Source organism: Rhamphochromis sp. 'chilingali', assembly GCF_963969265.1.
Source record: "Rhamphochromis sp. 'chilingali' genome assembly, chromosome: 7".
In the NCBI taxonomy this organism is placed as follows: Eukaryota; Metazoa; Chordata; class Actinopteri; order Cichliformes; family Cichlidae; genus Rhamphochromis; species Rhamphochromis sp. 'chilingali'.
Window position 1 is genome coordinate 11,612,026 of NC_137934.1, and position 20,528 is coordinate 11,632,553.

The 20,528-nt window shown below is 44.0% G+C and overlaps 1 protein-coding gene across 1 annotated transcript in view; it reads right to left on the minus strand.

The window, feature by feature from the left end:
- The window catches only part of plxna4 (plexin A4), a 259,476-nt gene extending 252,315 nt beyond the window's left edge, over nt 1-7,161 (minus strand). The window contains exon 1 of the mRNA XM_080885989.1: nt 6,673-7,161. The gene's annotated coding sequence lies outside the window, so the exon portion shown is untranslated. The remainder of the gene's footprint in view (nt 1-6,672) is intronic.
- Nucleotides 7,162-20,528: the final 13,367 nt, after the last annotated feature.

The window sequence follows — 20,528 nt, forward strand, 5'->3', positions numbered from 1 at the left end:
TTCCAGGAGAGCAACAAATTGTTCACCACAGCAGTTGGCGAGAATTGGGCCTTGGCTAAGAGTCAATCACTGCATTTGCACAGACACGAGCCATTCCAAATCCCATCAGCAGAAGAAAATAAAATATACTCAAGGAAGGCAAAATCCCAAACTCAAAAGGGAGTAGCACACAGAGAGAAGAATAACACAAAACCCAATGTAAGCCTTGTTAAGTCTCTCCTTAATATCCCCAACATTATGCTGCTAGACTATGATATATCCTGGGGGGGGGGGAGGGGGAGACAGAATAAGGTGGGTGATGTAGGGGAGGGTATTACAGTAAAGTAGATCCTCCCTTCAGCCTTCTGGCTATAGAACAGCAGGGGTCCTTTCTGAACCCACTGTTTCACAATTACTGTGGTGACGCTGAATACTGATGCCCCCTGACACCGCCAACACTCACAGCAGACAGGAAATGAGAGAGAGAGGGTACAAGAAAGAGCAGAACAGAGAGTGTGTGGGGGCGACAAGAATGGAGAGACATATTAACTTTAAATACTCCGGTCATCTCAACAAATATATAGTAATACTGCTTTCTGTGTACTTTACTGCAGCATTGCCGCAGAGTCTTTTTTGGATTCCAAAAAGAAAAATATTGCTGAATTTCCAGCACTGAAAGACATTCTGGTCCAAAGACATTGCCACTCGCCTTGGCGCGGTAGGCTGCTCGCAGGCTTGGCAGACTCAAGTAGCTTAGAGCAATACAGACTGATTTGACAGGCACACAAGAGGCGGTGCAAATTCAAACAAGAGAACCAATCAAGGACAATGCTCAAAATTTGATCGCATACTGGCAAATGAGTGCTGCCTGTCTAGATGTGGATTTGCCTTTATGAAATTGTACCCTGGATTGTGTTGCACTTAAATTTTCCTCGAAAGCTTTGTTGACCCATGTTGTCCAGAAATATTCCAAAGGAAGGCATTACTGCAAAAAAGTACCAGAGCGACTATTTAGTCAAAAGATACGCCTTTGTGGAAAAGAGCATATTCAAAAGTGGATTTCTAATCACTACCATTTTTATAAAATTCCATTCTAAGAAATGTAGCTGATTACAATTGCCTGTTTTGTCTAGTTTATTTACATAATTCTGTTCCATAAGTTATGTACTCCAAGATTTACCAGACATGCATTTACCAAAAAGCTGGAAGAAATATTTGTCTACTTCTCATTACTTACTAAAAAAAAGCTAACACTTTAACTGCTCACATCCCAAAAGAAACCGCTGACCTCTTTTAGTACCTAGCGCTGTAAGCAGGGATTCTCTTTTCAAGCTGAAATGTTAACTTTTCTAAAGAACAGCACTTATTGAGGTCAATCCAGAGCTATGATAGCAATAAAGTCAAAGCGGAGTAGGGACGAGAGTGTCCAGCACAAACATGCTACCAATAACCTTTGCTACAACAAACTGACAGCCCTGCTGTTGCTCGAGAGGATGATCCATGGACTCACAAACAACATACTTGTATTTTGGCTTATAAAAAACATACTATAAAAGCATAGTTTCTTATTGCATGCTCACTTAAAACAAAACTTGTTATTCGAAGAACTGAATAATGAGATAAATTTTCATATGATGACTGGTTGCATGAAAAATATTGAGAAGGTTTTGTCAAAAATGGATTCATAGAACATGCGTACATGCTTGCACGCCCATTCTTCCAACAGGCATGATTAAAACACCATTAGGCGCCTAATCCTTGCGTGGACTTGAGGCCTCGGTGAAGGAGTAAATGAGAGATAGCTAAGGGAAAAAAAAATGCCCTAAGACCGTCTGCAATTTTCTCATCATTTCATGCATCTGAAACAAAACTAATTTACTGCTTGTCATGCTCGGCTTGGCACACACAGGCATAAGAGCCAATATGCCACAGCGTGTCATCTGCTGCTGCATCAAAGAGAGCTGTTTATACATCAGACTCACGGCTCCATATGAATCATAGAAACCTGGGAGAAACGCTTAATATGGTCTTATCAAAAGGAGCAGTCTGGCAAACCCACTGATACGTCGGTGACTTTCCACATCTCCCCGATTCTCATCTAAAACAACATCCCATGTCTCCTTCTCGGTTTATATCCTTCTTCATAGGTCATTCCAATGACACAACAGTCTGGATTTTTTTTCTGCCCATCCCCACACACAAATACACAAAGATAAAGTTATGTGCTTGGCAGCTTAGAGTGTGGCAGAAAGATATGGGAGGAGAGTGCTAGAGGCAGAAACCATAGGGGAGAGAGGAGAATTGAGTAATAAGATGAAAGAAAGCATGATAGAAGCCTGGAAGGAGAAAATAAAAAGTGGTGCGACTGTGATACAGTAGCGTGTACATGGATTGGGGTCCATTATAAAGGCATGCAACGGCTTAATAGGACTCTGTGGCCAAGATGCTGACTACGGTATGTGTCTACATACACACATGCACTCACATGTTCTTCTTCCGCATATAACGGCTAAACTATTCAGAGAGAACAAAGATTCTCATTAAACTGGACGCGGTGACATGTATTGATTTCTCCCCACAGAATTCACGACGCCTATTGTTTGGAGATCCTCACTTGATATCTCTGCTGTTAATGCTGTGCAAACATCAATATGCAGCTCTTCAGTGTATTAAAAAAAAAGGGGTTAATTACATACTTGTAAGCAATTATTCCCTTAATGTAGCATAGAATCTACCCACCCCCTCTAAATTGGAATTTAGATTAAAGCCATCAGGCCGTCAGTCAGAGATGGCATCTTCAGTGTCAACTAAAACCCAATCACACATTGCATACCAGATTTTAAGCTTACTCCAAGGTCATGTCCATACAGACAAGATAACAAAGATGGGTTTTATGCATCAATGGAATGATAATTCAAAGTGTAACACCATGTATTGCGCTCACCCTGAACAAAGAAAAAGGTTATCACGCTCCAGTAAGCCAAGAGAATCTAACTTTGATCAAGTAAGAAGGGATTAATAGACACCGAAAAATATTTCTTCCAATTTTATACTATCCCTGCCTCTCTTGTTAAAGAAACATGTCTCCGACTGTCCTAAAATATGGGAGACAGATTATAGTGGGGAGAACAGTTGGTGACATGGAAATACAATTTGCAATCTCCTCGGTGGTGTTTGGTGGCATGAGAGAGGAGGGAGTCTAATTGGACACAAGCCTGTGTCTGGTAGTCCTGTCGCAGCCCACAGGGTTGTAAGTGTGTATGAGTGAGTGAGTGCGACGGAAAGAGAGAGAGAGACATGGAGTGAGAAAGAGAGCAACAGAAAAAGAACAAGAACAAACAGAGAGCTCCATTCAGGTCCAATCCACAGACACATCATTCAGTCTGACATGACGATACGTCTCTGTGACCCGAGTATTCATATAGGACCTCGCCAGCCAGTCACAGATGCATCATTCACACCCACACAGAGACACACAAGCACACTTCCGCTGGGTCTACACTGCTACCAGGCATTTATATCGCTACAGCAAATCTTACTAAGAGTTCCCACTCATATTCATTCACAATTCCCCCCCCTTGACACGAACACATTGCAAAGATTTTCTATGGAGCCTATTCTTGCAAGCGGACCGCTACCAAACTGCTATGAGCGTCTTTTACTGCCAAGGTTGGAGTGAGAGTTTATCCATTAGCAAGCCATAATATTGACAAGGCTGTGCTCTCCGGGTCCAAACCCCAGCCCTCTAGCCGTAACACTGGCCGACAGACAGGGGGTTGTATGTCAATATGAGGCGCTTACAGGCAGATAAAGGATGCTGCTTCAATTCCTATAGGCAGGCCTTGATGGACAACACGTCGAGAGAAAGGGAAACAGACGGGAAGGGAAGGAATGAGAATGAGTACTGCCAAGTGCTCTGAGAGCTAAGAATTTAGGACTGAGCTGGAATTTGGCCGAAGGGCAAGGAGGCTGAACACAGATGACTCGCAAATTGCTCAGGGATCAAATTTTTTTTTGCCTTAAGACCTTGACAGCAGCTGAGCGCACAGACAATTTGAGTAAAAAATGGGAACATTCAGAAACAAGATAGATGTGCATATTCTGAATGCATGTTTTGGGGAAACAAAACACAGAAGGCTGTCTTCCAGCCTAAATCGCAAAGCGCAGAAGAATAAGCTGAATGCATTTTTCCTGTATGCATGTTGCTGTTCACCACCTCACCACCACAGATAGTTAAAACACCAGTTAGTGGACGACTAATCAGTAAAGAGACATATTTTTGTATTCATTTGCTTTAATTAGTAGTTAAAGAACCGGGTGAACTCTGATGCCAATGTTGCCCTCTTTGCCAAATGTATGAATTTCAGTCACTTCACTACCTTCCAAACCCACAGCACAGCTAAGCAAATGTCATAAAACATTGTGTATAACAACTATTTCACAGTCACTTATTCAACTTGCAATAACACATAATTCACTGTAGGAACTGAGACAAAATCAAAATTAATGCCAGCGTCAGCCATGTACATGGGCTCAATCAATCCACTTAATCCTATGAGCCACACTGCCCCTCATGGACTGTAAAGCACATAGCCTCGTCCCTTCAGCCATCCTCTTGCACTGAACAAGCATGAGACTTTTGGTGAGCTCATCAAAAACACAACTAGAAGTACAATTTTGCGAGATAGTTGTGTAAAAATGCTGCCGCACTCCTTTACATTAGGGTAACATCAAGTAGGGACTTGAAGGGCAACACTGAATTGATGCAGTGAGTGTGGAGAGCAGGTGGATAGAGGGAGGGGAAAACCAGTAGAGGAGCTCAGAGTGCTCACTGTGGATGCTGTACTACAAATCTGCATTTTTGGTTGGCTGCAGAAGCTGCTTTCCGTGCACGAGGTGCAATGGAGGGTGGGAGGAAGGAAAGGGAGGAAGGAGAAAGCAGTGGAGCAGGAGATGGATGGAGGAGACTGAAGAGCTGCATCATACCGTGGGGCAGAGCTTGCACAGTTTGCTTAAATCTCTAGAAATCGCTTCAAGTGACCCACAACAAGGCTGAGCCAAAGGGGATGATTTACCTTGTGTACAACCAAAATCTAGACTAAGTCCAATGTGCTGACAGCAAAGTGCCACAAGCTGCTGTTATCAGAACTACATGCACTATTTCAAGACGCTGAATATCTTTAAGTGATGAGAGAAAAATTTCTCATCACTCTATCACTGACTTTGTTGCATGTGATCTACGAAAAGTGAAAGCATGAGAAAAATCTATTCTTGTGGATTATTGTTGGAATCTTCTCTCGGCAGGTCAATCAGCACTCCAGACAGCCACAGCTGGGTTTATAAGCTACTCAACATAAAAAGGCTTGAATATCATTTAAGCGAATAAAAGTGCCTGTGGCAAAGACAACAATGTCATAAATGCGCCTTTAGTGTCTTCTTTTGTTACGACATCAAAGCAATTGAAATGATCCCTTAATCCTTTTTTAAGTTTAGCCCTAAATCATACCCGTGGTGTGCTCCGACATGAAAATGAAAGTGCTAACATAAAATCCAAGCCTTAAGATAAAGTTACATTAAACTGAGTAGCCTGCTACCCGAGAGACCAAATGCCATGTAGTCAGGTTTTTCGTCTAAACCTAACGTGAAGTACATCCCGCAGTGCTCTATCCACATCGGTCAAGTTCAAAAGCCTTCAGGCTTCCACGACGGAACCTACGACCGTGGGTCCGCACGGGGAGAAATGTCCCAGTGTTCAGTTTGAGGCACATTAACGTGGGTTTTCCTGCAGGTTGAGATAGCTGACAAACCGTAGATAAGAAAAAAAAAAAAAAACGTCAGGAAAGCGCAATTAAACGAACAAAATAACTAAACATTGTGATATGCACATGCTGGATTGTGCCACAGTGAAACTGTTTAGAAAAGTTCTTTAGCAGCGTGCCTGAACAGGGTCAGGCTGCATACACTCAGCCCTGCGTGGAAACCTAAAATAATAGGAAATATTCCAATACTGAACGGTTTAAATAACTTTTTGAAAGAACTTTGACAGAAATTTTTGAGAAAGGTGTTAACTTTTTGTTAAGGCCACAGAAATGAATAAATACCATATGTAATAAAACATCGGGTAGTTTTCCATTTCCATCTTTGTATTTCGTAAAGCTCAGCCACCTCCAATATCTTAATTTTGGTCCAGGAGTCTGAGCGCCACTACATACCAGTCCTACACATTGCTTCATCCTCCGAAGACACTGCGTAAAACCGACGCGGAATCCCCGACAAATAATATCGTTTTGAACCGTCATAGCTACCGCTGCAAGAGGAACGAGCACAATTTGGGTACGCACCTCTCCGTGGCTCACATGGGATGAAGGGTACGAATAGCCAATGAAAACGGAGGAAACTCGGTCAACTTGAGGTCCCAAGTTAAAACAAATTGCAGAATTTGTTGGGGGTTTTTATCCTACAATTCTTCCTCGGGGATATATTGAGACGATCCAAATGGATTTTAAAAACAAAATCCGACCGATTATCGGAGTGCGCAGAGCGGGCATGGCGCAGCTAGAACAGGTGCAACACGCCTCTTGTCACCTGGCTGGTGCAGTGGGGAACCTCAAACCCGGCTATGATGCCCACCACAGCCTGCAAATATAAGTCCCGGTTGTGGGAACTAACGCAGTGACAAGCCTCGTTCCTTACCTGTAATCTATGCAGATATCATTCACAGCCGCAGCCGCATCGACACTGCGGATAAGAGGCACGTCCAGAGCAATCCCAACTCCTTCTACTCTTCCCCCCTTCCCCTCACAAAAAAATGAAATGCTTAGAGTAATGTTATATCCTGATCAGACGGCTTGTCCACTTTAAATCCCCGGTAAAGGTGTAGTTAGAAGCGATTCCTGCACGGGAGAAAGAAACAGCAGCGGACTTCCAGCAGCATCCCCGATCAGCAGGACTCTACTAAGCCTCTCAGAGTGTTCTGAGACCCGGGAGCCGCACCTCCCATCTCCCGGCGAGGACGCACTTGGTATGCCGTTGGAAAAGCCGCTGCGCCGTATGGGATACCGCAGGAGGCTGTGCTTGTGTGCGCGTATGTGTGCGTGTATGTGCGTGCAGAGAACGTGTGTGTATAGATGTGACTCAGTGCGGTGCTCCTGCTCAACTGAGGTGCTAAGGGTGCTGCAGCGGAGTGCGAGAGAGAGAGAGAGAGAGAGCTGGGGGGAGAGAGAGAAAGAAGGAGAGAGAGAGAGAGAGAGAGAGAGAGAAGTAGGCTGCTGCCTCGGAGTTTGCAGCTTCACAGCGAATCTCCAAGCCGGGAGGGACTTAGTGCACGGAGCTTCGTCCGCTGTAAAAGACGACTGTTTTCACCAAGGTTCATGACTTGCCGGCAGTAACCTCTTAGATTGGAGGCGAAGTGGAGAGTGTTTTCTTTACATTTTAAGACCTTGGCAACTATGTCTATAATAATAACACCGAGTGCGTAAAGCCTACAAATAAAAGCACACATCATCACGATTATCAATATGAGACTATAGGAAGTGTGACAACTCCCCATATGGGGTCCTGTGTAGTTGCTTTGTAGGCGTCAGCATCTCTAAACAAGAAAAAAAAAAAGTACATTTCCTAGCTTAAGAGATAAGCAATTCGAAAGGTATATTTTCCACCTAATAAAATAAAATAAATGTGGTATGATGTGGGATTAAATGGAGCCCGTGCCTTGTTAAAATAGAGGTTTATACAGTTAGGTATGGGTCCCGTAGCCAGCAGACGGTTTATGTAATGCATTCATCCCGTTGAGAATGGGATTTGGCAATGCCAAAGGGGAATTTAACACAAATACGCTACAATACCGGGGTGAAATGATCAGATCATCGGATTTGAATACCTAATCGCAGGATCATTTAAAGATAAAGATTGGGCACCACAGCAGCATAATTACGAATCCTGCATAGATGTGGGGGATTAGAACCTGCATTGCATTTTTTTTTCATTGATGATCTTTAAACGTGCCTCAGGAGCCCCCCCCCATCCCTACGTTTTGAGCCATTAATATTCGAAAAGCCTAATTATGTAATCAGGAATAAGCAGCGTGGGTGCTGGAATAATGCATTTTTTCCATAAAATAGCTGCCTTATATTCATATAGAGAATTCACAAGAAATCCATCATCATCATCGACTGAATTATGCACACTAGGAACCTGCCCAGGCTTCTTTCGATTAATATTTCCAGTTCAAAGATAACTTTTAAAATGTTCCTCGGTGGTCTTAAATATTAGAATTTGATTTGATCTGGCAAAAATCATAATGAAGACGAGCGCTAGCTATTCAAAGAACTTGTGGGGAGTAAAAATTCGTTTCTATGGCATGCATCCTTGTTTAATGTCTAATCCTGTGGTATGCGTTTAGGGGTCGTATAGAGCGGTTTGGCGCTTGCTGCAGCATCCTCTCCCTCTTTTCCTCATCTCCCTCCCTCCGTGCTCTCGCTTCCAAGAGAGGTCCCTCGCTTTGAAACACTGCATCAGAGCCCCACCTACAGGCCAGAGAAACTTTACAGCCACTGACGGTGACAAACACAAATGAAGGCTGTAAGTGCTTCGGCGACTCTGCAACGGTGTGTGGCCATTTGTGACTGTTGTTTGCGGTAGCGTTTTTAATCTTTAAAAAAAAAAAAAAAGTTGTACCAGAACATTAACGTGGCACGAATGTAACACAAACATCCCAGAAAACTACATTATAATGATCTACTACCTACGAACGTCATTTATTCCTGCCTGTAAATTAAGCGAGCGGAAACAGAAACACGGCACATCTACTGTAGAGAGTCAACGCAGAATTACAGCATTACGGTGGCAGTATTACAACACTAAACATGTTAGTCTGAGCAGATAGAGCAATTTAAACAGTCGTGCAGGATTAGTAATAACTGCTTCATATAGTCTTGGTCTTTACTCTCACCCAAACTTCTGCCTTACTGCGGGGAAAAGAAAAATGTGCATATTGGGACATTCTTTGCTCTATGTGTAGCTGCTTCTCCTGCTGGTGCCGCTGGTGGGGGAGGGGTGACTGATGGCAATCAGCAATACTGGCAACACCTGGGCCCGGTGTGCCACCCCTCCTGGAGCTTGTGTTGGTGGGGCGCTCTTCCCCATTAACAGACAGCCCGTATTCACTGGTGATTTTCGACCAGAGCCACATCCTTCATGAGGAAACTGAAAGCATAATGCCAGAGTAAAGGTTTGAAAGTTAAAAACGGTTTATCTGATTTTAAATGCTCTCACCGTAATCAGTTGGATTTGTGTATTGACAGAAACACTGCCCCAATCTTTATGGCATACAAGGTAGACACACACAGCTGAGCCAATTAATAGTTTTAAACTGCCAATGACAGGTGTAGTTGGTAAATTCGGTGGTGCAGGTAAGTGGATGAGTAGAAACTTGTATGCAATCTTGTATGGAGCAATAACCAAACCAAATAACTGGTAGAAAATTAAAGGCTTCAGTACTGCACCAGATGGGAATACAAGGTTTAACACATTCAATGCAATTAACCCTGACATCCATTCGTTTCAAAGTCTTTTTGACTTTTTCCAAGAGTTTGAATACACTTATCAGAATCTGTGGCCAGATGCACCATAGTTTTGTGCTTTGTACGTCCTAAATTTGCTATTTAACAGGTTAAAATTTCTTGAAAAGTTAAAAATCAATACAAAAAAAGGGGGGGGGGGGGGGATGGTTTATTAAAAAAAAAAAAAAGAAGTGATTTTTAGATTCAAGAATTCAGCAATACCTCGGGGGAAAAGTTACCCCTTGTAAATCATTTTAAGCAATAAAACCAATGTCTTTGTTTTGCTGGGTGGTGATGGTTTACAAAAAATCTCTTTGGAAAAGCAGCAGATTTGAAAATGTGTTCATTTGTAATACTCCGGTCTTCATGTCAGATTTTGAGGTCATTTAGAGGATGAAAAGCATAGATACTGACATACCTATTGGCCACATTTAATTATTCAGTGCCAGCAGAGCTAAATCAACAGTCTGTGGAGCTCAATAATCAGATAACTTTCAAAGCACAGCAAATCAATAGTGCTGCAATCTACAGTGACAATAGTCATTCTGTGAAAGGGTCAGGATCGTGTGACCTTCTGAAATTAATGTAAAGGGCAATGGTCTGTGTTCAGATCAAACATGCTGGGATCAAATGATAATAGGGTTGTAATTATTTTTTTTTTTTTATCATAGGAGTGCAATCATTTCTGTGTTCTGCATGTTCATATACATATTGATTAAACCCAAGGACATATTTGTCTTGACATCTTAAATATACAGGGTGTTTTTACATAAATGACAGACATGCGTAAAGTAAAATACTTTAATATCTACAGTTTTCCGTGAAAGCAAACTGGTGCTGGTGATTCTTATGCATCTGTTTATGAGACTTTAGCTAGCTCAGAGCTAAATAACAAAATAAGTTTACATTTATTGGTTGCCTCGAGATTATTATCCAAACAATATTTGTTTGCTTTGAGCAATCTTGCTTTATCGTTTTTGCTCTTCGTTTAAAGCCAGTTGGAAATTCAAGGTTGAATAAGCAAGCTTAGTACAGTAGTTGCTGAGAAAAGGACAACAACTTCAAAGACCGTGAGTAGTTGCTTTGGAGCTATGAAAGATAATTAACGGTCTTTCCCAGCAATTTAAGTTAACCATTTGCTAAGTTTTAATTTTTTCCAAACAGTATATTTGCTTTTCAGCTTAAAAAAATGAGATTAAACACTGGTTCATATACACTCACCAGCCACTTCATTAGTTACACCTTTGTAGTACTGGGTTGGATCCAGAACTGCCTTAACTCTTCATGGCATGAATACAACAAGGTGCTGGAAACATTCCTCTGAGATTTTGGTCCATATTGGCATAATCGCATGACACAGTTGCTGCAGATTTGTCAGCTGCACATCCAAGATGTGAGTCCCCTGTTCCACCACATCCCAAAGGTGCTCTATTGGACCGAGATCTGGTGACTGTGGAGGGCATTTGCATACAGGAAGGTCATGTCATGTTCAAGAAACAAGTTTGAGCTTTGTGACATGGTGTCTTATCCTGCTGGAAACAGTCATGAGAAGATGTCACATAAAAGGGGTGTATAATATTCATGTAGATTGTGGTGGGTCTAAGTGTGCCAAGAAAATATCCCACAGACTATTAGAGGAGCAGCAACCTGAACAGCTGATTCAAAAGAAGACTGACTCTACCATCTGATTGCTACAGAACAGGCAACATTTTTCCATTTTTTTACTGTAGTCTTGGTTTCCTGTTCCTAGTCGACAGGAGTAGTACTCGGTGTGGTCTTCTGCTGATGTAGCGAAACTGCTTCTAGTTTTGACATTGTGTACATTCATAGATGCTCTTCTGCAAAACTTAGCTGTAAAAAGTTTGTTACTGTTTCCTTCCTATCAGCTCAAAGCAGTCCAGCCATTCTTCTCTGACCTTTGGCATCAACAAGATCCTTTCGGTCAGAGAACTGCTGCTCACCGGGTATTTTCAGACTATTCTCTCTAAATATGGTTGTGTGGGAAAATCCCAGCAGGTCAGCAGTTTCTGAAACACTCAGAATTTATGTTAATGTGCACTGGAACAGGTGTACTTAACAATGAGGCCAATGAGTGTAGTTACTTCTGATATTTTTCAACTAAATGTATACCAGGTTCTAGTTCTAACAGTGCAGTAAACCTAGATGCAGTGTTTAATCAATGTATAAGATAAATCTAAGATCCTGGTATCTTCTAAACCAGAACCGGGATTTTCAGAATCAGAATCAGAATACTTTATTGATCCCTAGGGGAAATTATTTTTCGTTACAGTGCTCCATTATAAACAAAGATTAACAAAGACAGACAATACACTAATTAAGAATAGCACAATATATACAGGCATATATATATATATACATAAAAGTCACTTATTAATAAATAGCTGAAAAAGAACACGTGCAAGAAGGGTGTAGCTGTAGCAGTAACCAGTGTGTTAAGTGGATGCGTTGTACAGGGAGATGGCCACAGGCAGGAATGATTTCCTGTGTCGTTCAGTGGTGCTTTTCGGTAATCTCAGTCTCTCACTGAACGTGCTCCTGTGACTGACCAGCATGTCATGGAGTGGGTGGGAGGTGTTATCCAACATTGTCTTTGTCTTGGACAGCATCCGCCTCTCCGACACCACCTTGAGTCCAGCTCCATCCCCACAACATTACTGGCCTTACGAATCAGTTTATCGAGTCTGTTGGCATCTGCGACCCTCAGCCTGCTCCCCCAGCATGCAACAGCATAGAGGATTGCACTGGCTACAACGGACTCATAGAAAATCCTGAGCATTTTCTGGCAGATGTTGAAGGACCTCAGTCGCCTCAAAAAATAGAGACGACTCTGGCCCTTCCTGTAAAGTGCTGTGGTGTTTTTAGCCCAGTCCAGTTTATTGTCAATGTGTACTCCAAGGTATTTATAGTCCTCCACAATGTCAACACTGACCCCCTGGATTGAAACAGGGGTCAAGTGTTTCCTGGTCTTCCTGAAGTCCACTATCAATTCCTTGGTCTTTGCCACGTTGAGCTGCAGATGATTCTGCTCAGAAAACTGAATTAGAATTGTTGGAGCCAAGTCCAGGCCAATAATTTCACTCAGTTACATCATGCCATATTTAAGTATTTGTCATGATCTTTAAGTTTCCATTATAATCTTGATCATTTTATGTTATAATGTAATATGCTGTGCTCCATAAATTAATCCTGCTTTATTAGTCTGTTGTTGTTGTAAAGTGTTGGTAGATGTCGTAAAGGGGTGTGTATTTGGCCCGCATGCGGAGGGGTGTGGGTAAAGAAGGTTAGGTAAGCAAGCAGGACGTGGAGCAACAGTTTTCTGACCGTCGCCGTTCTGACCGTCGCCGTTTTAATGTTATTTTTTGGTTGTAACATAAAGGAAATATAAACGGAGCGCCCACCAGAGGCATTTGTTTTGTACCTTTCGATTTGTTTGGAAAATAAATGTTTTGCCCCTTTTCTCCTTCGCCTCGTTTTTTTGCTACCGGAAGGCATCCAAGCGACTGAACAAGAGCACGAGTCAGAAACTTTACGTTCAGCAGAAGCGGCAAAGAAGGACCGAAGGCTGCCGCTACAATAGTCAGAAAACTGCTCCGAAAGTGAGAGGATTACGCACGCGTCACCGGCGCACAGAGTTAATCGGCCCGCGGCGCGGCAAGGGAAAACGGAAAACGGGACGTGAAAGAGGATGCGCTTAAGTCTTCCCGTGTTTTCCGGATCCTTTCGGCAGTAAGAAAACCCCGCATCTGAAAAGTAAGAGGCTGTGCCTGCTTTACGGTTTGTGAAAATTCCTGTATGGTTAAGTGGTACATGGCCTGTGTAAAGGATTAATTGCATTGAAAGGTTTATGGCAGCGCAATTAATATGGAGCAGCAGGAAAAAAGAGTTTCCAAGCCAACCTTTAAAGCACAAGAGGAAAAGCTTCAGCATCTTAAAGTGACAAGGAAAACCAAGTTGGGTTACCTTACTAGAAAGATAAAAGAGATTGAGGAGCTTATGGAAGATGACGGCAATTCTGAGGAAGTGGCTGTTAAATTAGCCACTGACTTCTCAAAAATATATATTGAGTTTTGTTAAAACAACGATGCAGTTAAAAATCACTTGACTGAGTCGGAACTTCTTCATGATCAGACACAGTGGTATGAGCCAAAGGCTAGCTATTTGAGAAGTTTTGTGGAGAAAGTAGAGAGATGGTTAAAACGAGTGGAAATGCAAGCAGATGAAGCAAGAATGGTTGATGCTGAAGTTGAGCCTGCAGACAGTGCTTCAGCAATTTCGTCCAGACGCAGTAAAGCACATCGAAGCAGTCGAGCCATGTTGTGTCTTCGACCACATATTCTGCCAGGCTAAAGATTGAGGCAGAGAGGGCTGCTCTGGTAGCACGTGCTGAGGCATTAAAGCAAAAGATGGAGATTGACAGACAAGAAGCTGTTTTTAAGGCAAAAAGGGAGGAATGGGAGTTGCAAACAGCTATTGCTGCAGCTAACGCAAAGCTTGAGGTGCTGACTGTGAAGGAGCCAGCCCATAACACTTCTGCTGACTTGGTCAACAAAATGGCTACCTGCCAAAGAGCTCCGGGCCAAAGTATTGGGGCCAGTTTTGGTTTGGTTCAGCCAGAACATGGAGATGTCGGTCGAGAATGTGAGTCGGAGGTAATGCAGGGCTCAGAAAGGAGTAGCAGGCTTCCTCATCCATTGAATAAGAAGGATAATAGCCAGTCTATTACTAGTCAAGGCAGGATGGCTGATGTTAAAGACTTGTTGGATGTCATGAAGCGACAAAACGAGATTACAGAGCTCCTAGTAAAACAACAGAAAGCATCCACTCTCCCTCCTTTGGATGTTCCAGTATTCAGTGGGGATCCACTGGAGTTTGGGTTTTTTATGAAAGCGTTCGAGCATGGGATTGAGGAAAGGACAGACAGCAATAGAGATAGGTTGCGCTTCCTGGAGCAGTTCACCCAAAGGAGACCCAAGGTTCTTGTTCGTAGCTGTTCGCACATGTATCCTGACAGGGGCTACGCTGAAGCTAAGAGGCTTCTGCGCAAGCATTTCGGGGATGAATATACTATTGCCTCAGCCTACATTGAAAGAGCTCTAAAATGGCCTGTAATCAAGCCAGAGGATGGTGATGCACTGACGGAGTTTGCTATGTTCCTCACTAGTTGCTGTAACACAGTAGACAGCATGGAGTACATTGAGGAGATGGATAGCCCTACTAATATGAGAACAGTCATCTCCAAGCTTCCTTTTAAATTAAGGGAAAGGTGGAGGGGTTTCGCCTGTGACATTCAAGAACGTACAGCAATGAGAGCTAGATTCGCTGATCTGGTCAGTTTTGTAGAGAAGCAGGCAAAGATCGCTTCTCACCCATTATTTGGTAACATTCAGGACACCACTTTGTCTAGAGACAAGGGCAAAGCAAAGGTGTGCAGAGAGAATGCTCTGAAATTCAAGGAGAGGGAAAGCATCTTTGCTACTAATACAGCACCTGTATTAAACAGTGCAGAGCAGACAAAGAGGGAAAGGGAAAATATAGGCCCTACAGGTGGAAGACAGTGTCTTTTCTGTCATAAGGGAGGGCATAACCTCAGTACCTGCAGACTCCTCAAGCAAAAGCCTCACAGAGAAAGGCTTGATTTCCTCAAATCAAAGAGCTTGTGTTTTGGTTGCCTGTCACAGGGGCATCTGAGCAAAGGCTGCCAGCAAAGACACACGTGTGAGACTTGTTCTCAGAAACATCCCACCATTCTGCATAAGGAGCAGTACTCTTCTCCTGATAGTGACAGTAAAAGTATCAGAGAACCAGCAGCAAGTTTTTCTCCAGCAGCAGGCAGTGAAACATGCGGTTGTACCGGGGCTGGCGAAGCAGTCTGTGCACTCTCAATTGTGCCTGTGAAGGTCAGATGTTCAAGGAGCAACACAACAGTTGAATCATACGCGTTCTTAGACCCAGGAAGCACTGGAACCTTTTGTACAGATGAGCTGATGAAGGATTTACAGGTCACAGGAAAAAAGTCCAACATTCTGCTCCGCACTATGGGAAACGAAGCGACAATCAGTACTCATGTCGTTAAGGGTCTCGAGGTCAGTGGTTTGGATGAGGACAACTTTTTGAAGATTCCCCAGGTTTTCACACAGGCAGAGATTCCAGTAACAAAGGAGAACATTCCACAACAAAGCGATGTGGACAGATGGCCTTATTTGAAGGAGGTTCAGCTCAAGCAGATTGATGGAAAAATTGGTATGTTAATAGGCACGAATGTACCAAAGGCGCTTGAGCCCTGGAAGGTTATCAACAGTGAGGGCAACGGCCCATATGCTGTAAAAACTGCACTAGGCTGGACGATTAATGGACCTCTGCTAAGAGAAGAGGGTATTGCTCAAGGAGCTGTTGAGTGGCCACCGGTGATGGTGAACAGGATATCGGTGACAAAGCTAGAGGAGCTCTCGCAGCAGCAAATGAAGTACGACTTCCCTGAGCATGAGTTATCTGAGAAAATGGAAATGTCAGCCAGAGACAGACAATTTATGGAGTCTGTGTCACTGTCAGCGAAGCAGGTTCATGGTCACTACACCATTGGCCTTCCTTTAAAGAACAAGGGGGCTGCATTTCCAAACAACCGTGTTGTGGCGGTACAAAGAGCAGAAGGCCTGAAACGGAGGCTGTTAAGAGACAGTGAGTTTCATCAAGAGTACACAAAGTTTATGACAGAGACACTGGAAAGGGGCTATGCCGAAGAAGTTCCTGTGGCAGAAACTTGTAAAAGTGGTAGCAGAATATGGTATCTCCCGCATCATGGGGTCTACCACCCAACCAAGCACAAGTTGAGAGTGGTATTTGACTGTGCATCCACGTATCAAGGCATGTCACTGAACTCACAGCTGTTGCAGGGGCCAGACTTAACCAATTCCCTCATAGGTGTTTTGATGAGGTTCAGGCAGGAACCAGTTGCCTTCATGTCTGATATTGAAGGCGTGTTTCATCAAGTCAGGGTTCCCGATGAAGATGCTGATCTGTTGAGATTCTTGTGGTGGCCACAGGGAGATCTTGGTAAAGGCCTCAAGGAATACAGGATGGTAGTTCACTTGTTCGGTGCAACTTCTTCACCAAGCTGTGCATGCTACGCGCTGCAAAGGTGTGCTGAGGACAATCAGGCGAGGTTCAACCATGTTGCAATGAACACTGTTCTAAGGAACTTTTATGTGGATGATTGCCTGAAGTCTGTCAGCACTGAAGAGCAGGCAATCTCACTGATTCGGGACCTCAGGGCTTTGTGCGCTGCAGGAGGTTTCAAGCTCACTAAGTGGATTTCCAACAGCAGAGCGGTGCTTGCGTCTATACCTGAGGATGACAGGGCTAAAGAAGTCAAGGAGCTTGATCTTGAAAGGGACTGCCTCCCTATTGAAAGAGCTTTAGGGGTTCAGTGGTGCGTGGAGTCTGACACGCTGAAATTCAGAGTTCTGGTTGAGAGCAAACCACTCACAAGGAGAGGACTGCTTTCGATGGTAAGCACTATATATGACCCACTTGGGATTTTATCCCCTCTGATCTTGCCAGTGAAGCACATCCTGCAAGAGCTAAGCAGAACAAAGCATGCATGGGATGATTTCATGCCAGAAGCTCTGTCTCTGCAGTGGCAACAGTGGGTCGGCAGTTTACACCACTTAGCTAGGTTTGAGGTAGACAGATGTGTGAGACCAGTCAACCTTGGCAAGATCTCTTCGGCTCGACTTCATCACTTTGCCGATGCTAGTGAAAGGGGGTATGGCATAGCCACATATCTGGTTTCAAAAAACAATCTGAACCAGCCACATAGTGCTTTCATTATTGGTAAAGCCAGGGTTACACCATTGAAGCCAGTTACCATACCACGACTCGAGCTTACTGCTGCAGTGGTGGCAGCAAAGATGGACAGGATGGTAAGAGCCGAACTGGAGTTGGAGTTGGAGGAGTCTGTCTTTTGGACGGACAGCACGTCAGTGATTAAGTACCTCAAGAATGAAACAGCGAGGTTTCGTACGTTTGTTGCCAATCGAGTTGCTGCCATCAAGGATAGATCAGCTGTCTCTCAGTGGAGATATGTGAACACCTCAGCCAGTCCTGCAGACTTTGCTTCAAGAGGGCTCAGTGTTGGTGCCTTTCTCAAGGCAAAGACATGGATCATGGGTCCAGATTTCATTTTGAAACCAGAAATGGAGTGGCCAGAAATGCCCGACAGTGTATGCCAGCCAATCTGTAATGACCCAGAAGTCAAAGAAGCATCAGTATATGCTCTTGTGGTTGAAGAAGCTGCAGACGCCACCTCTCAGCTCATTCATCATTACTCAAGCTGGCGTCGGGTTAAAAGAGCCGTTGCATGGGTCCTGAGATTAAAAGGTGTGCTGAAGCTTCTTGCTCGAAAGAGGAAGGGTTTAAAAGCGAATCTCTATGATGGAAGGTTGGAGCAGGAGAAGCAAATGACACACTTCAAGGCTAACCTTCCCATCTTGCCACTTTCTGTGAGTGACATGGCTGAGGCGGAAGTGGAGATAGTGCGCTTCAGTCAAAGGCAGCGGTTTGGCAAAGAGATTGCCAAGCTGCAACAAGGAAAGACAGTGTCAAAGGATAGCCCTCTTTGTCAGTTGTCGCCAGTTGTACAGGATGGCATTCTGAGAGTGGGTGGCAGATTGAGCAGATCTAGCATGCAAGAGGAGTTAAAACACCCTGCAATCTTGGCTAAGGATCAGCATATAGCCACTCTCATTCTCAGATCTACTCACGAGGATCTTGGGCATTGTGGCAGGAATCATGTCCTGTCAAAGGTACGGCAGAAGTACTGGATACTAAGATCTCATGCTGCTGTCCGGAAGATTTTGTCCCGGTGCGTCGCCTGCAGACGGCATAATGGGAAAGCGGCAAGTCAGATCATGGCAGATCTTCCTACTGAAAGGCTCACGCCCGATGAGCCACCGTTCACAAGTGTCGGTGTGGACTACTTTGGTCCCTTCGAAATCAAAAGGGGTAGGTCCATGATCAAAAGATATGGCGTTGTTTTTACTTGCTTGACAGTGAGGGCTGTGCATATTGAGCTGGCAAATTCGTTGGACACGGACTCTTGTATTCATGCATTGCGGAGGTTCATTGCTAGGAGGGGACAGGTTCAGTTGATGCGTTCTGACAATGGAACAAACTTTGTAAGTGCAGAGAGGGAGCTGCGGGAAGCAGTGCGTGCTTTGGATAATGCAAAGATTCAAGAAGCCTTGTTGGTTAAAGGCATCACATGGATATTCAACCCCCCTGCTGCCTCGCATTTTGGAGGAGTTTGGGAGCGGCAGATACGGTCCATACGCAAAGTGCTCAGCTCCGTTGTGGAGCAGCAGATCCTTGATGAGGAGGGTCTGCACACACTGCTGTGTGAGGTAGAGGCGATTATCAATAGCCGCCCTATCTCAAGAGTCTCTACCGATCCGAACGACCTGGAGGCCTTGACGCCAAACCATTTGCTTTTGATGAAAGCCAAAACTCCACTACCTCCTGGAGTATTCAGCAGGAGCGACTTGTACTCAAGGCGTAGATGGCGGCAAGTCCAGTACTTGGCGGATTTGTTTTGGACACGGTGGATCAAGGAGTATCTGCCAGACTTGCAAAGGCGACAAAAGTGGGCCCAGCCACAAAGAAATATCAGTCAAGGTGATATTGTTCTCGTCGTGGATGATTCCGCTCCAAGAAATTCATGGCTAATGGGTCGAGTGATTCAGACGTTTGAGGATGCCAAGGGTCAGGTTCGTCAAGCCAAGGTGAAAACCAGCAAAAACATTCTCCTACGACCTGTGGCGAAGCTTTGTGTGCTGCTAGAGTGTGATATGTAGCGCCCCTTTTACATATTACTCAAGAGACAGCGGTAAAGGCTGGTCTCCTACGGCGAGTCATGTGCTTGAACCTCTGACTCCATTCCCTAATCTCCCCAACATACACACATACACGCATCCGCGAAGACATGTTCCAGCTTAAGAAGAGTTCCTGCTGTAACAAGACAAAAACAAAAGTTTATGAAATGTGTTACTGCAGTTTAAAAGCCTTTATCCACGAGGGCAAAGGAGAAAGAGAGGATCCTATCTCTGTATTTGGCTCTTTATTAAAATGCACTGACCAATCTGAATTCCCCATTTGTCTTGCAAATGAGATGATGACTTATGGAGGCAACATGAATGGCTTTGATGAAGCCTCCTTTTTAATGCAGTCAAGTGGGTTGGAGGGAGGTGCGTGCACGCGTGTGTGTGCGTGTCTGTGTGGATCCCATTGCCAGCTGGCACAGCGTTATTTCAGCAGCTCTCCTCATCTTGCTGAAAACGATGTTTGTGTGTGTGTCTAAGCATAGGCCAGTAATGTGTCCCAGTGTCCCTTGAATTAACTCAGTGAACCCCTTTAAACACAGCTGTACTAGGTTTATCTTAAGCCTTTGGGGATACAGGGATCACCCCTCAGTGGTATACTGTTCCCAGGGGTCTTCCCCCTTTCCCCTTTAAAAAACCCATACGCATCCGCACACATCCGTATGAACTGTATCACCAACAGAATAGACATTCATCACTCTTCTGCTGCAGCATATCCCTGAATACTTCAGCCTGCTAAATCACACATATTCTAAAGTGTGTATATATGTGCTTTATGGTCAATTTACAAGTCATTTCTATTCCAGAGATGATGTTATTTATGAGCTGCCAGTGGCATTGCCAGATTTACTGTGTCCGTCTTCATAAAAGTGTCTGCCCATTCCCTTCACTTTCTCAAAGCCCCTTTTTTTCGTCCTGGTTTAAATCACACTGAAACAGTGGCTGTGTCAGCCTCATCCACGATATCTCAATTTTGTAGGAAATCTATTAGTGCGTCTCTGACCTAATGAAGTTTTATGTGTCTTATGGACGCAATGAATGACACTGATACCCCGCTGATTTGGATTGTAAATAGGTTTTCAATTTTCTGTCTGTA